Here is a 15,124-nt window from a genome sequence, read left to right as displayed (position 1 = left end):
AATCCTTTGCAGAAACATTACTGCCATCTTCTTAAGGGTTAACACTACATATTTTAAGAGTGGGTAAACGACATAATAAAAAAAACGATTACGGTGGAAACAATAATTATCGGTAAGACATATCAATGTGGCTTTGAGGCCCAGCATATGAAGATACCAAGAAACCAACAGTATCAACAAGATACCAAAGTCAGAAAACAATAGAGCAAGACATTGCCCCCACCATTCCACATGCAGAGCATTCATTATCAGACATACTGCACAGGGTGTATCCATGCAAACCATCTGCTTCACATAGGCAGCAAGCAGTTTCAGATCAATGGGCAAAAACTGGCACTGCTTCCAGTTCCCCTCCTTCAGCAAAGTGGCCAGTTTCCCCTTCAGTGCTACTTTGCATTCCTCCCCTCAGTGCTGCTCCCAACTCCTCTCCCCTGTGGACAGGAACTCATTTTAGTTTTATAAGATAATTCCTGACGACATGCACAAGGGCATTCAATTTCTTGGAGTAGCCAGAGCCCAGAGTGGCATTGAGAGGAATCAGGAGAAAGATTGCTAGCTTGAACTGGTGAGGGGGATCAGAAATTAGGTGACAATTAAGTGCCAGTTTAATCTGGAGAGCACAAGGTGTACCAGCATAAACTGATCTGAGGGAAGAGAGAAGTGTGCCAAAATGAAAGGGAGGCAGGGTGGGTGTGGGTGGAGGTGCGTGGTAGTCTGATGAAGGAGAGAAGACAAGAGTGTGAAGCTGAACTCCAATTGGATACCTGGGTCCCAGTGTGACCAGTGACTGGACCAGGGGAGGACAGAAGTATCACTTTGACAATCATAAATTAGTCGTTTGGTAGTACAAAACTTGAGTATTGCTGAAAAAAGAGAAATTTTTTGTCAAAGCTTTTCATCTTGCACTCATCAGGATAATTCACTAGAAAAATACCAATGTCAGGGGAAACAACATATTTATATTGTATGAGGAGAGAGTGCTGATAGGTTGGCAAGTGGACTCTGATTGGTAGAGGCGATGACATGGAGAACGCACCAGTTGATGGTGACTGATAATTAACTGCCAAGCATTGTTTGAAATTTAAACCAGGCAGCTTGACTCTGATTGGTCAAGACATTGCCCTGGGGAATGAACCAGTGAATTGCTGTCACTTATTTTGTTTAGCTGAAACAGGCGCAACGTGTGTACATGTTCTTTCTATCTGCAAAGAACAGGGCCCTGTGCATTAATATACGTAGCTTTCAGTACACGCAGATGCACCATATTGTGAGCCCGACTGACAATCTTAAATTGGTGGTCAGCATAATTCTTAGCGCATTGAGGATTATTTAGCAAATATTGTCCAATCATGGAATCACATCTAATGTTGGACACTGTTTTGAGTTTTGCAAGCACAGGCTGGTTGGGTACGGACTGTATCCTGCCCATTGCAACCAGCAGCTGGGAGATGCTGTTTGATATGATCCGCCAGTCTTTGGGGTGTACGGCCTACATATCTAGCATCACACAGGCACTGAAATTCATATACCACATTACTCATTTGGGTGATAGACAGAAAGTCTTTTCAGCTTGATGGCAGCAATCGGTTCATGGTGAATACCATTTATGTTGCTCTTGCATTGTAGCAACGTGAAACAGCTAGCTTCACCTGCTGCTCAAATTTTTGAGATACCTTACCTTCCCAGGGTAGGGCCAGAGCCATTTGCTCATTATGCAAGCGTTATGCTGAAGAAGGGCACGTCAAAGACATCCTGCAGGATAATGGCTACCCTGCTCAAATCATTTTGCACTGTATATCATGCAACCTCATGGACGGGACCAAGGGCGTCACTTTCGGCCCTGAAAAGTGCCCAGTCTACCTCAGATTACCCTGGAAAGGCAAAGTATCTCAAAAATTTGAGCAACAGGTGAAGCTAGCTGTTTCACAATGTAACTATGCTGTAGCAACGTGAGTGGTATTCGCCACTCACAGGATGCTGCAGTCAAGCCAAAAAGACATTCTGCCTATCACGCAAATGAGTAATGTAGTGTATGAATTTCAGTGCCAGTGTGATGCCAGGTATGAGGAATGTATGTCCCAAAGACTGGCAGATAGTATCAAACAGCATTTCCCTTCCACTGTTTGAAATGGGCAAGGTACAGACGTGCGGTAGCCCATGCTTGCAAAACTCAAAACACAGTGTTCAACATTAGACATGGTTATGCAATTGGACAAAACTTGCTAAATAATCCTCAGGCTTGCAGTTTCATACATTTCCAGAAGCTACATATTTTAATAAACAGGGCCCTGTTCTTTGCAGATAGAAAGAACATGTACACACATTGTGCCTGTTTCAGCTAAACAAAATAAGTGACTGCCAATTACTGGTTCATTCCCCAGGGCAATGTCTTGACCAATCAGAGTCAAGCTGCCTGGTTTAAATTTCAAACAATGCTTGGCAGTTAATTGTCAGTCACCATCAAACTGGTTCATTCTCCATGGCCTCTACCAATCAGAGTTCACTTGCCAACCAATCAGCACTCTCTTCTCATACAATATAAATATGTTGTTTCCCCTGATATTGGTATTTTCTCGCGAATTGTCCTGATGAGTTCAAGATAAAAAGCTTAGACAAAAAATGTCTCTTTTCAGCAATAACAGCTTACAGTTCATTTGTAAAAAAAATGAAGGGAAATCCCCTGCAATATTAGTCACAATCATTGGATAAAAGCTGAAATATTGGATGCACCTTTTGCTTAACCTTCAACAGACCTATCCCTTGTTGGGGTTTCCATGTAGCTGGATAATTGTAGATATATTTCAGGTCATTTTTGAGTTGTTAGCTTTCTTGAGTCTGAGTCAACTTTTTCTAATTTCCCAATTTGGAAAGTATGAGGAAGAAGGGAGAAAAAGGAAGTGAGCAGAGGTGAGACTAGATTATCCTGCAGAGATTGATTCACAAGTGTCCTCCAGCTGACCCCACAGCTGGATGAAAAGAGGCATTGCCAAAGATTCAGGAAGCGGTCATCATCCAGCTCTTTCGATGAGGAACTGATGCAGAACTCACAGATTGTAAAGGAGAAGGAAGAAAAGATGAAAGAAAGCAGCAATAGACAATATACGTTTCAGTTCTAAGTAGTCAGCAACAATCAAACTTAATAATCAAAAGAAAAGGACTCTTTAGGTGGTTGCATATATTTTAACAATAAATTTATTTTATATTGAACCAATTAGGTTGTTGATAATTTAACCACACTAGCTTAGTCTCCAGGTCAGAGTAACCAATGTGATAAGACTCATCCTGGAACAATTGTCATTGAAGGGACACAGCTCCTTAAACAACTATTGCCAAAAAATGTGTTGTATTAGGCCTGTTATCCCTTGCAACATATCAATCAGGCAGTACTTTTTGCGTGAAGACACAACATAATGTCATTGCTCAAACATTCCAGCGGTGCGCCAAGCATGTTGAATATCTTTTATACAAAGGATAATGCGTTGCCTTGTCATTTAATTGGTATTGTATGTTCACATGAGTAATAGCACTGATCAGATTGTTATAATACAATAATAACACTGATTGACAGCCTCTAAAAAGATAATGTAGGCACCAGCTTCATGGGGTAATAGCCCTTTACTCTTTAATATGCCCTATATTTTTTTAAAAATTAAAAAGACAATTTTTGCTTCTGCTATATTTTGTATCTTTTGATATATGAGTTCTAATGTGTTCCTGTAGAATATACTTCGGAAAGCTAATAGTGACATAAATCATTTGAACCAAATGCTGTCCTGAGTTATGCCTTAGGAGCATAATGTTCCACCCTAGTGGATAGTCCTGGATTTATAAGAGGTGCATTTGATCTTCTGCACTCCCTGGTGCATGGTTTTCTGTCCTTCTTTAATGGGTGGAAAATTGTACAAATCCATCAACCCATTTCCTCTCCATGTTTCGATTTTAAAATTTAGAACTGACCACTGAGTAGACCTCATATAATGCAGCAAGCATTTTGAACTGAAAGTGGCCAGTGAGAATTTTATAAAGCAGCTCGAATAAAGACACCCTGCCCATGTCTTACGCCCTGAAACATTGTACTCCAGACTCTAGTCTTGCCTGCATTGATGGAGTGAAGATGAATCATTAGCCCTTGCAGAATCCATGTCCTAAGAGATGGATGAGGGGGAATTGTTAATTTGCCAGTAACCCATTCCCATTATAGCCAAGTAAAAGTAATGGAACCACAGACAGTGTCATCACTTTTGGAAAAAAAATGACACCAAAGATGCAGCACCAGTCTGCCATTTTTCCTCAGCCTGTAGATTAACAAGTCCTTAGTCTTACATCTTGACAAATGGGAATTACTAGGGGGAATATAATTCCCTCTCCAAGCACACGTTAACTTATCGTTAATTTGTTGCTTGCTAATCTCAGGCTTCTGAAGATGAGGAACTCAGTTGTGTAGAAAGACTAGAGAAGATGGGGTTGTTACAACAAAGAAGGTTAATGGGAGAATTAATAGAAGCATTCAAAATTATGAGGGGTTTTGATAGAGTAGATGGGGAGCAATTGGCAGAAAGGTTGATGACCACAATAGATTTAAAATAGTTGGCAAAAAAATCCAGGGGAGAATCTTCACTCAGTGATCTGGAATAGCCTGAAAAGGAAGCATATTCAACAGTAACTTTCAAAAGGTAAGTGGATACATATCTAAAAAGGAAAAAAAAAAATACTGGGATACAGGGACAGAACAGGCAAGTGATACTAATTGGATAGCTCTTTCAAAGAACTGGCATAGGTACAATGAGCAAATGACCACCTCCTGTGCTGTATAATCCAATGGTTCTGCATTCAGTTAATAAAGCATATAGTATCCTGGGCTTTATTAATAGGGGCATAGAGTACAAGAGCAAGGAGGTAATGCTGAATTTATATAAAACACTCGTTAGACATCAGTTGGAGTATCGTGTGCAGCTCTAGGCACCACATTATAGGAAGGATGTTAGCGCATTGGAGAGAGTGCAGAAGAAATTTACACAAATGGTTCCAGGGATGAGAAACTTCAGTTACAAGACAGAGTGGAGTGGTTGGGATTGTTCTCCTTGGAGAAAAGAAGGCTAAGAGGAGATTTGATAGAGATGTTCAAAATCATGAGGGGGCTGGACAGCATAAATAGGGAAAAGCCGTTCCCACTCATAAAAGGATCAAGAACGAGAGGGCACAGATTTAAAGTGATTTGCAAAAAATGCAAATGTGACGTGAGAAAAAACTTTTTCACAGAACGAGTGGTTCGGGGCTGGATTGCACTGCCTGGAAGTGTGGTGAAGGCAGGTTCAATCGAGGCATTCAAGAGGGAATTAGGTGATTATTTGAATAGAAACAATGTGCAGGGGTACGGGGAAAAGGCAGGGCAATGGCATTAGGTCATAATGCTCATTTGGAGAGCCGGTGCAGACACGATGGGCCAAATTGCCTCCTTCTGTGCCGTTAAAATTCTGTGATTCAAACTGAATAATCTGTTTGGATATCAGAGTGGAGACTCATGCATTCTCAATGGGAAGCTGCACCGCACCAGAATTGAATGCAAGTTGCACTGATTCTCCTCCATCTTGGGGTGGGAGAGTGTCATCAGTGAACTTACACACAATGGTAAATTTGAGGGTGTATGGTGATTGTTGCGTTAAGGCCAGCCTTACTGAGTAAGGGTCAGGTGGTCAGAACAGCCAATCAACACTCAGCGTGAGGAGCGGAGTTTTCCTAGTCTACAGAATTTTAGCCTTGTTAGAGGCATGCAGCTAATCCAGCAGCTCTGTAAATAAACTTCGCTGTTCAACTAAAGTCCCTTGGTAGAGGTTAAATAATCCTGGCACTGCATCTCACCCTACAACTGTGAGTATCTCATTTTAAAGAAAGGAAAAAAAATATATATACTCACCAGGCTCCCTCTCTTTGGGAGGATCAACCCATTTGACTCCTCCACAGAGAACTGGACTCAATGCCAATATTTCCAGGCCGATGAAATAGGAGAGGAGGCAAAGCGCAAAGCAATTCTCTTGAGTGTCTGTGGGAGTCAAACCCACAACCTCATCCACATTCTCACAGCCCCAAGCGTGCCCGATTCCAAGTCGTTCAGTGGGCTTGTAGATTTAGTGAAAGGCCATTTTAAGCCCAAACCATCAGTCGCTATGCAAAGATTCAAATTTAAGACAAGGATGAGGCCCCCAGGCGTAGGATCGTGACTTATATTGCTAAGTTGAAGCAATTGTCAGAGCATTTTGGATTTTTGATTTTTGGAGTGACCTTGAATGGCATGCTACAGGATTGGTTAGTTTGTGGCATCCGCGATGATACCATTCAGCATTGATTGCTGGCAGAAGTCGACATATATTTCAAACGAGCAATGGAGATTGTTCTGGCCACAGAAAGTGCTGAAAAAGATTCTTGGGAGCTATAGAGCTTGCAAAATGTCGCCGTTTGCCAGTTAGGGCGGAAGCCTGCTGCCAGGCATGGTGCCTAAACCGCAGAAACAGCCACGTGGTGGGAATAATTTCCAATCACACAGAAATCAAACAAAATACCGGAGACAATCAGACAGGGATCCTGAAGTTGAAATATTACCGATGTGGGGGTAACCACACTCCTGAAACATGTAGATTTAAGGAGGCCGAGCGCTATTACTGTTGCAAAAGAGAACACTTGATAAAGCAGTGCAGAGCTAAGTCCAGACTGCCAAGTAACTGGCCGACAATGATGTTAGAAGTACATAACGTGAAAAAGTCTGAAATAACTGATTCTGACATTCACTATCTTTTTAATCTTAAAGCGGTCAAGGCAGATCCTATTACTGTTATACTCCACGTAAATGGGAAGCCTGTAGTTATGGAGGTGGATACAGGAGCATCAGCCACAGTAATGGGTGAGCACACATTTCAGTACCTGAGAGAAGGTACCCAACACTTAAGCCTGGAAAGAACTTCTGCCCAGTTGAAGACTTAACGGGAGAAGCCATGAAAGTAAAAGGCACCGCCATGGTGCCTGTGAGCTATGGGCAGCGGTCAGCCCAGCTCCCCGTAATATTAGTGACTGCGGAAGGACCAAGCCTTCTGGGCCATGATTGGCTAAACTAAGACAAGTTAAATTGGTCTGAGACTTTTCAAGTGTGGCAGGAGGACTGCTAGAATTGTTTAAAAAAATGACAGCATCTTTCACAACGCATTAGAAAAATCAAAGGCTTGCAAGCCAAGATTTATGTTGATCCAGAGGCAACTCCCCAATTTTTTAAGGCAAGACCGGTACCATATGCCTTTAGAGAAAAAGAGAATGCTGAGTTAAACTGGTTGAAAGAACTAGGCATCTTACAGTGGTTCAATTTTTGGAATGGGCAGCACGTATCGTGTCCATACTGAACATGGATAAGACTGTCCGCATTTACGGCGATTATGAGCTAACAGTTAATCGGGCCACCAAGTTGGATAAATATCCAATTCCAAGAATTGAAGACTTGTACACAAAGCTGGCAGGAGGTCAATCCTATATTAAGTTGGATATGAGCCACGCGTACCAGCATCTCGACTTAGATAACACATCCCGGGGATATGTCACAACAAACAAATACAAGGGCCTATTACAGTATACGTGCCTACCTTCCGGCATGTCCTTGGCATATTCAATATTTCAAAGGATGAAAGAGAGTTTGGTACAGGGATTACCATGGGTTATACTATACCTTGACGATGTCCTCATAACTAGATCGACAGAGGCCGAGCATTTAGCAAATTCAGAGAAGCTATTTAAAAGATTTCTGGAGTCTGCCTAAAAAAAGGAGAAATGCACTTTCCAAGCCACCGAGGTTACCTATCTGGGGCATTGTGTAGACGCACAAGGATTACACCCCATGGAAGCAAAGGTTAAGGCAATAAAAGAGACACCTTCCCTCACAAATATCACCAAACTCAATTTATTTTTACAGATGGTAAACTACTACGGGCAATTTTTACCCAACTGATCAACGGTACTGGCCCCCTTGCACATACTGCTGAAGAAACACCATCATTGGTCCAGGAAGGCTCCAACAGAGTAAAATAACTGCTGCACTCCTCAACCTTGTTAGTGCACTTTAACCCATTTAAAGAATTTATATTGACCTGCGACGCCTCTCCATATGGCATTAGTGCAGTGTTGCCCTATGAAATGGACGACGGCCCTGAGAGGCCAATAGGTTACGTATCAAGATCCCTCTCAGTGGCCAAGAAAGGTTATTTGCAGATCGAGAAGGAAGGACTGTCAATAGTATTTGGAATTATAAAATTCAACCTGTACGTACATGGTAGGCACTTTACTATCGTCTCTGTTCATAAACCACTTTTGGGCCTTTTCAAAGAAGATAAGGCTATCCCACCGATAGCCTTGGCAAGAATTCAGAGATGGGCATCAATTCTGTCCACCTATGAATACACTTTCAAGCACCGACCTGGAATATATTTAGCAAACACGGACGCTCTTAGCCGCCTATCCTTGCAAGAAAGCATCTTGTGTACCCCAAGAAATCATCCTTGCATTGAATTTTTTAGACACATCGCCCGTCTGCGCCAAACAGGTCAGGAACTCAACCAATTGAGATCCACTTCTGTCCAAAGTGAGAGACTAGATGTTTACAGGATGGTTAAATGAGTCAGTCTCTGAGGAAATGAAACCATTTTTTACCTACAAATACGTATTAAGTTGTCAGGATGGCATCATAGTCTGGGGAGCAAGAGTAGCCACTCCTTTACCAGGCAGGAACTGCTCCTCACCGAATTACACAGCACTCATCCTGGCATCTCTAAATGACAATGCTCACCAGGAGTTACTTGTGGTGGCCTGGTATAGATACAGATATCGAGAAGTTAGTCAAGCACTGTCAACAGTGCCAACTGCATCAAAAGTTGCCAGCCACAGCCCAAATACACCCTTGGGAATGGCTTGGCCGGCCATGGGTGCGGACCCATATAGACTACATGGGTCCATTCCTAGGCACAATGTTTTTGATCATAATTGATGCACACTCAAAATGGATGGAGATTTTTGAGGTGAAATCACCTATGTCACATGCTGCCATCAAAAGGTTATTCCAATGCTTTCCGATTCACGGATTGCCCGAAGTTATTGTATCAGACAATGGAGCCATATTTCCAATTGCTGAATTTTAGAACTTCACCAGTCTAAACAGTATTAAACACATCCAAACTGTGCCTTACCACTCAACATCAAACGGACTAGCTGAGAGAGCCATCCAAACTTTCAAATCAGGACTAAAAAATTGTCAGAAGGAACCTTAAAAACCAAAATCTCACGCTTCCATCTTAGCTACTGCACAACTCTACATGCAACAACGGGAGTTCCACCAGCAGAACTGCTTAGGCATCGTCTCAGAATGATACTGGCCCTTGTAGTTCCAAATTTGCCAGGGAGGGTAGAGAAGAAGCAAGGTAATCAGAAAGCAAGCCACGATTTGCTTAGTAGAACCCAGAAATTTATAGTAGATGAAGCCATATATATAATAAACTTCAGTAGCAGTCCAAGTTGGACCCAGAAATTATTGTCTGTGAGACCAGACCCCTTTCATACCAAGTCGATTTGGAAGGCTGGATTGTGCATAAACACTTGGATCACCTGAGGAGCAGGGAGACAGTTCCACAGTCAGTGTTTCCATCAAGAATGTTATCGAACCCATAAGCACGCAATACCTGATTGACCTGTTATAGACATAACTGATGTCTCCATTGAATTAAATAGCGATGAACTGCCTGTGCCAAAAGAGGTACCTGTCACAGTTCCTGTTAGTGTCAATCCTGTAGGAGAGCCTCAGGCTACAGAATTATGGCACTCTACCTGGAACAGAAAACCCCCTCAACAACTTGATTTGTAATTACTGGACCTATCTATATAACTGTATAATCTGAATTCATGACAAAGTGCAGGTATGATTATTTCTAAGATTTTTGACATTGTTTTCTATTCACCTTTGTTAAGTAATTTGTGTAAATAAAGAATGTAAAACAAGGAATTAAAGGGGGGGGGGGGGGTGGGGTGGGGGGGGATGTGGTGCTTGTTGCTTTAAGGCCAGCCTTACTGAGTGAGGGCCATGTGGTCAAAACAACCAATCGACACTGAACGCAGGGAGACTTCTAAGGGTGTAGTTTTCCTAGTCTAGACCATGTATTGTAGCCTTGCTAGAAGCATGCAGGTAATCCAACAGCTCTGTAAGTAAAGTTTGTTGTTCAACTAAAGAAGGTAGTACATCTCTACAGAGTTTGTGTGTGTGCATGTCATCTATCGATGCCAGCTTATGTACCCCATTGTTTTATGAATGCACAATTTTGTTAAAGGAGAATTTTGTGGAATGTGCAATAGTCATATTATAAAGTGGTAGTATATAATTTTAATCTTGTTATTTTCCTAGGCCTAAGAATCAATGAATCAATGGTGAAACAGGCTGGTTGTTGGTATTCCAACTGCTGCTGAGCTCTGAAATGTAATTCCAGTTCAAGTTGCAACAAATAATAGATTTACAGGAGGTTGCTGTGCCATCTGGGCTTTGTCCTGACAGATTGTTGTTTTCACTTGCTGGAAAACAGATGCTGCTGTATAGCAGAATTCTAAAATAAAAGCCTCTTTACATAGATACATAGATACAGGTGATTCTTAGGTGGTTGCAACATAAGCCTTGGCCAAGAAACTTCCCAAGGTCATCGTATCGAAGAGGGAACACTTCTCCCTGGACAAACGCTAGGAATTTTCAGCGTCCTCTTCACAGTACATGAACCTGTAACACAGCATTTCGTCATGTTTTCCATCCTCAATGTCGGCTCCATGAGGTTCAGAATCACAAGTCCAAGCAAAAGAAGGAAGATCCATCAATTAGAGGAGGGACATTCACCCAGGGAAATTTGACTTTGGAGAAAATGGCCCTAAGGACAGGTCTAAAGAGGGAGGGCACGGTAACATTTTCATTTAACTATTGCATCATATATAAATATATTTTAATATCCATTAAAATGATCAATTAATATTACTTTGTATATTGTACTATTGTTTTCTATTGCATACCTGTTTGCTTTAATCACAACATTGTTGTAAAATATAGACAAGTGTAAGTTAAGCTGTCAGTACTTATGTTTCCTATTTTTACATGTTTACCATATTAAAAAGAACCATGGATTTTCTTGATGTTGATGATCTTTTGACCCCAGTTTGTCTTTTTATTTACTATTCTAACGTGGCCTCATTCTTAAATATGTTTTTCAAATTTAATTCATGCCCCAGTTCTACCGCAAGTGTCTGCTATAAAGCAAAACAGAATCAGCAGACCTGAGTTATACCGCTGCCTCCATGGACTTGCTGACCAAACAAAATAGTGCTCCATGCATATGTGATTGCATGAATGCACTGTACACTCCGCCAAATGGCATTGAACTGGTGGCTCAACCTTTATTATCTAGGAAACTTGAATTTAGTTTTCAAAACAGCAAAAATTTCCCTAAAACAATTCAATTGATTGTCTGGTTATCTTAGGATTAATTCTAAACAAGCTATAGTTAAACTCTGGTGGATACGCAGCCACAGCAATATTTGCCAAGCTCTTGTCACAGTCTTTCACAGTTTGCCTAAATTTGACATGACTTCCAAGTTATACCACACAACTTGGGCAGAATTCTCTGCTGGACTGGCACTGGTTCCTGGTTTGGTTCAAGTGGACTTGGATGAGAAATCAATCCAGGAGTTGCTTTGCTGGCATTTCTGGGATTCTCCCCCTAATATGAGCGGGAGTCTTCAAATGGCAGGGAGGAAAAAATTGTGCAGCATATTTTCCATCTTTTGCTTTCTAACACTGCTGGGCTTAAGGAATAATGTTGTGTTTCTAGCATATGGGTTGCTATGGTGATGGAAGAACATTTAACATTTTAAAGAACCGCAGAAATCAGGCATAGGATGATTACACAAGAATCAATGCCTAGGCTAAAACGCTGATTTTAGGAAATGAGAGAGTAATTTTGAAAACATTAATGCCAGGCCTAGAGGCTATCGGTCAGGCAACTCTGCAGCCAAGACCCACTGCCACCATTTCCAACTCTTACCTTGGTGGGCACACTGACCTTGGCAATTCAGCTGGAAGTGCAACCACAGAACAGGTGGAATGCCCATCTGACCAACTGGGTACCAGGGTTCCACTAGAAATGGTTTCAACCTCACATCGATGAAAACTGTGCAATACAATTGCATTATTATTCTTGCTTTAAGTTATTCCAAATCCCCATCAAATGTCCCCCTGTCCTCGAGTTATTTGAATCACAATATTATCTACTGTAAAATATTCAGGTAATGATTAATATCCTGTGGTATAATTTCCTCTAATTTTATCAAAAAGATGTGAGTGTAAAATATATCATTTTGTACTCATGTCAACTTTGTGTTAAAAGTAACAAGTAGAGTAAAAGACATCCCTTAGTTGCTGTACGGTGTCTTTTTCATGTAAATTAGAATTAGTCTGTTAATAACTGCTGAATTTTCTGGAGTTACTAAGTAATTTCCATTCTATGCAGACTGTAACATTGTTGCTACGCAACTGAAAATGTATTAAAGGTTTAATTCAAGCCATTTGGTATTGGAAGCTGTGTCCCATTTGTGTTTCTCTTCTAAAATGAATCGTTCAGTTGCAAACTAACCTGGAGACAGCAAATGTTATGAGTGTTCATTGAGATTAATGGTACTGGAACATCAAATGGTCCCAGAGCTGTCTGATCCCTTCAACACATTTGATGAAAATGCATTTGAATTAAATTGAGTTTACTAAATTATTGTGTTGCGGCAAATGCCTCAGGAATACACAAATATGTTAAAAAAATGTTGCAGGCAGTGCTTATCAGATGTGTTGTAATAGTCTGACACACTTTGGAAGTAGTATGCCACCAATAATAGATGTTATGCTTTGATAATCATGTACCTCACCAGGTAACATTAAAGCCACAATAGGATGTTACTAAAATTACTCAGTAATGAAACATTTTGCCTAAATAAAGGAAACACTTACTCTCTGTAATGTTTCATAACCTCAGGACATCGTCGAGCCAATGCATTTGAAGGATTGTACTATAGGTGAGGCAGCAGCCAAAATGCACACAGCACAATCCCACAGACAGCAATTAGATCATTTATTTTTTAGTGATGTTGGTTGAGGGATAAATACTGGCCAAGATATTGGGGAAACTACACCTCTTCTAAATAGTGCAATAGGTGTTAATAGTATGTTAATAATATTGTTAAGATACACAGGTGAAGGATATTGCTTAATTAATTAAGTACTTAGAGCACTTATAAAGAGAGACTTATGTTTGTGCCTGGGTGTCCCTTCCGCGATCAGTGGGCACCGCAGGGACTGGAGTGCTTCATCATCCCCGGAAACAACATTTTGATTTAATTAAATAAGTTTTCTTTGGCATTTTCTTTAGCGTTTTGTTTCTGTTACAGTGCTCCTTTAAGGGGCTGCAGAGTATTAAGAGAAACTGGGTTAGCCGGTAGGAGGCAGACATATATAATGCTGCATTCTGTAAATAAACTATCAGAAAAAGGATTTCCATCTAGTTTAACACTTTATATGGCATGGGATCTAGTTAACAATGGGATCTATTGTATTCACCTGATAGAACAGACAGTGCTTCAATTTAACATCTCATTTGAAAGATATGGCACCTCCAAAGTGCAGCACTCCCTCAGTGTAAAAAACAAGGTGTCAGTCTAGATCCTGTACTCAAGTTTCTGGATTGGAACTTGAACTAAGAGCCTTCTGATTAAGGGGTGAGAGTGCTATTAACTGAGCCACAGCTGACACCGATACGATTTCTTATTTAGCTTAAAGTTAGTATTCATTTATATTTTTTAGAAGATTATATGTGCCCATTTTTTATTGGTCCGTCTGTCCCAAATTTCTCCCACTTCATCGGTCTACAAAGTTCATTAACAGAATTAATTTTGGATTAGATGGGCTAGGTGACAGAGCTTGGACAATAGGAGGGGCATTGGATTAAAGGAAGCTGGATGGAGCTGAGGACATGATGATTTTCATTGTTTTAGAGTAAGTGTAATTAAACTATCAAAAAAAGGATTTCCATCTAGTTTCACACTTCTTAGGGAATGGGGCCTAGTTAACAATGGTGTCTATTGCACTCACCTGATAGGACAGACGGTGCTTCAATTTAACATCTCATTTGAAAGATATGGCACCTCCAAAAATGCAGCACTCCCTCATTGCTGAAGTGCCAGAGCACTTGTTTTGTTTCAATGAAACTTCAACTGTGAACTGAACCCCAGACTTTGGCAGCAACACACGTTTTCTCCAATCACCAAGGATAGGTGATAGCAGCGGGTCCTGGTGCCAAATCCAGTTACCCATCTGTCTGAACAATTTGGTGAAACACTTTAATAGTCCTATAAATGGGCTAACACAAACCAGATTCCCAATCCCTGGTGATGGGAGAAAACTTGTGTTGCTGCCAAAGTCTGAGGTTCAGTGCACAGTTGAAGTTTCATTGAAACAAAACACAAGCGCTCTGGCACTTCAACGATGAAAGAGTATTGAGACCAGCTGGCATTAGCTGAGCTGGAGAGAGAATTTAGAGGCAGACACCCTGTCTGGCCAGGGAAGGGAGGGAGAGCCTCAAGTAGTTGATAGTGACTGGCTCATTCAGAGAGAGGAAGTGGTTCACTGGCACTCAGGCCTCTGCAGTTGGGAAATAAACACAATCAACTTGGGGGCAGGGAGGGATTGGTAAAAGCATGAACAGCGAAGACAAGCAGTGTATGTAGAGATAGGACAAAACACACTCCCAGCATCCAGTTTTACCAAAGAGAAAGAATATTCAATTCAAAAATGTAATGAATGTTCTAAACCATGTAGGAAAGATGTAAAAACTGAAATTTGTGGCCAAGTCAAATGTATAATATTTACAGAACCAAATAGGAGACACTTTGAGATATGAAGCATTAGTCCCGGCCTTATTTTTTGAATTGTGCAAAATTGAGTGTATCAGTAAGGTAAAGGATGTCAAAATGGGCAAGGAAAAATAAAAGAGATCTGAACATGAAAAAAAAATTAAATTAGCTAAGTATG

The 15,124-nt window shown here is 41.0% G+C and overlaps 1 protein-coding gene across 4 annotated transcripts in view; it reads left to right on the top strand.

The window, feature by feature from the left end:
* Positions 1-12,615, top strand: part of LOC144688615 (pleckstrin homology domain-containing family G member 4B-like) — a 202,449-nt gene extending 189,834 nt beyond the window's left edge. For 3 of the 4 annotated variants that reach the window (XM_078555392.1, XM_078555395.1, XM_078555394.1), the window contains one exon: positions 10,421-12,615. The gene's annotated coding sequence lies outside the window, so the exon portion shown is untranslated. Of the gene's footprint in view, positions 1-7,948; positions 8,060-10,420 lie in introns of those variants that run through there. The other variant, XM_078555393.1, reaches the window with a different exon arrangement.
* Positions 12,616-15,124: the final 2,509 nt, after the last annotated feature.

Source organism: Cetorhinus maximus, chromosome 13 (genome assembly GCF_964194155.1).
Source record: "Cetorhinus maximus chromosome 13, sCetMax3.hap1.1, whole genome shotgun sequence".
NCBI classification, from domain to species: Eukaryota; Metazoa; Chordata; class Chondrichthyes; order Lamniformes; family Cetorhinidae; genus Cetorhinus; species Cetorhinus maximus.
The sequence above is the reverse complement of the archived record's forward strand: the minus strand, read 5'-3'. Positions and strand labels throughout refer to the sequence as shown.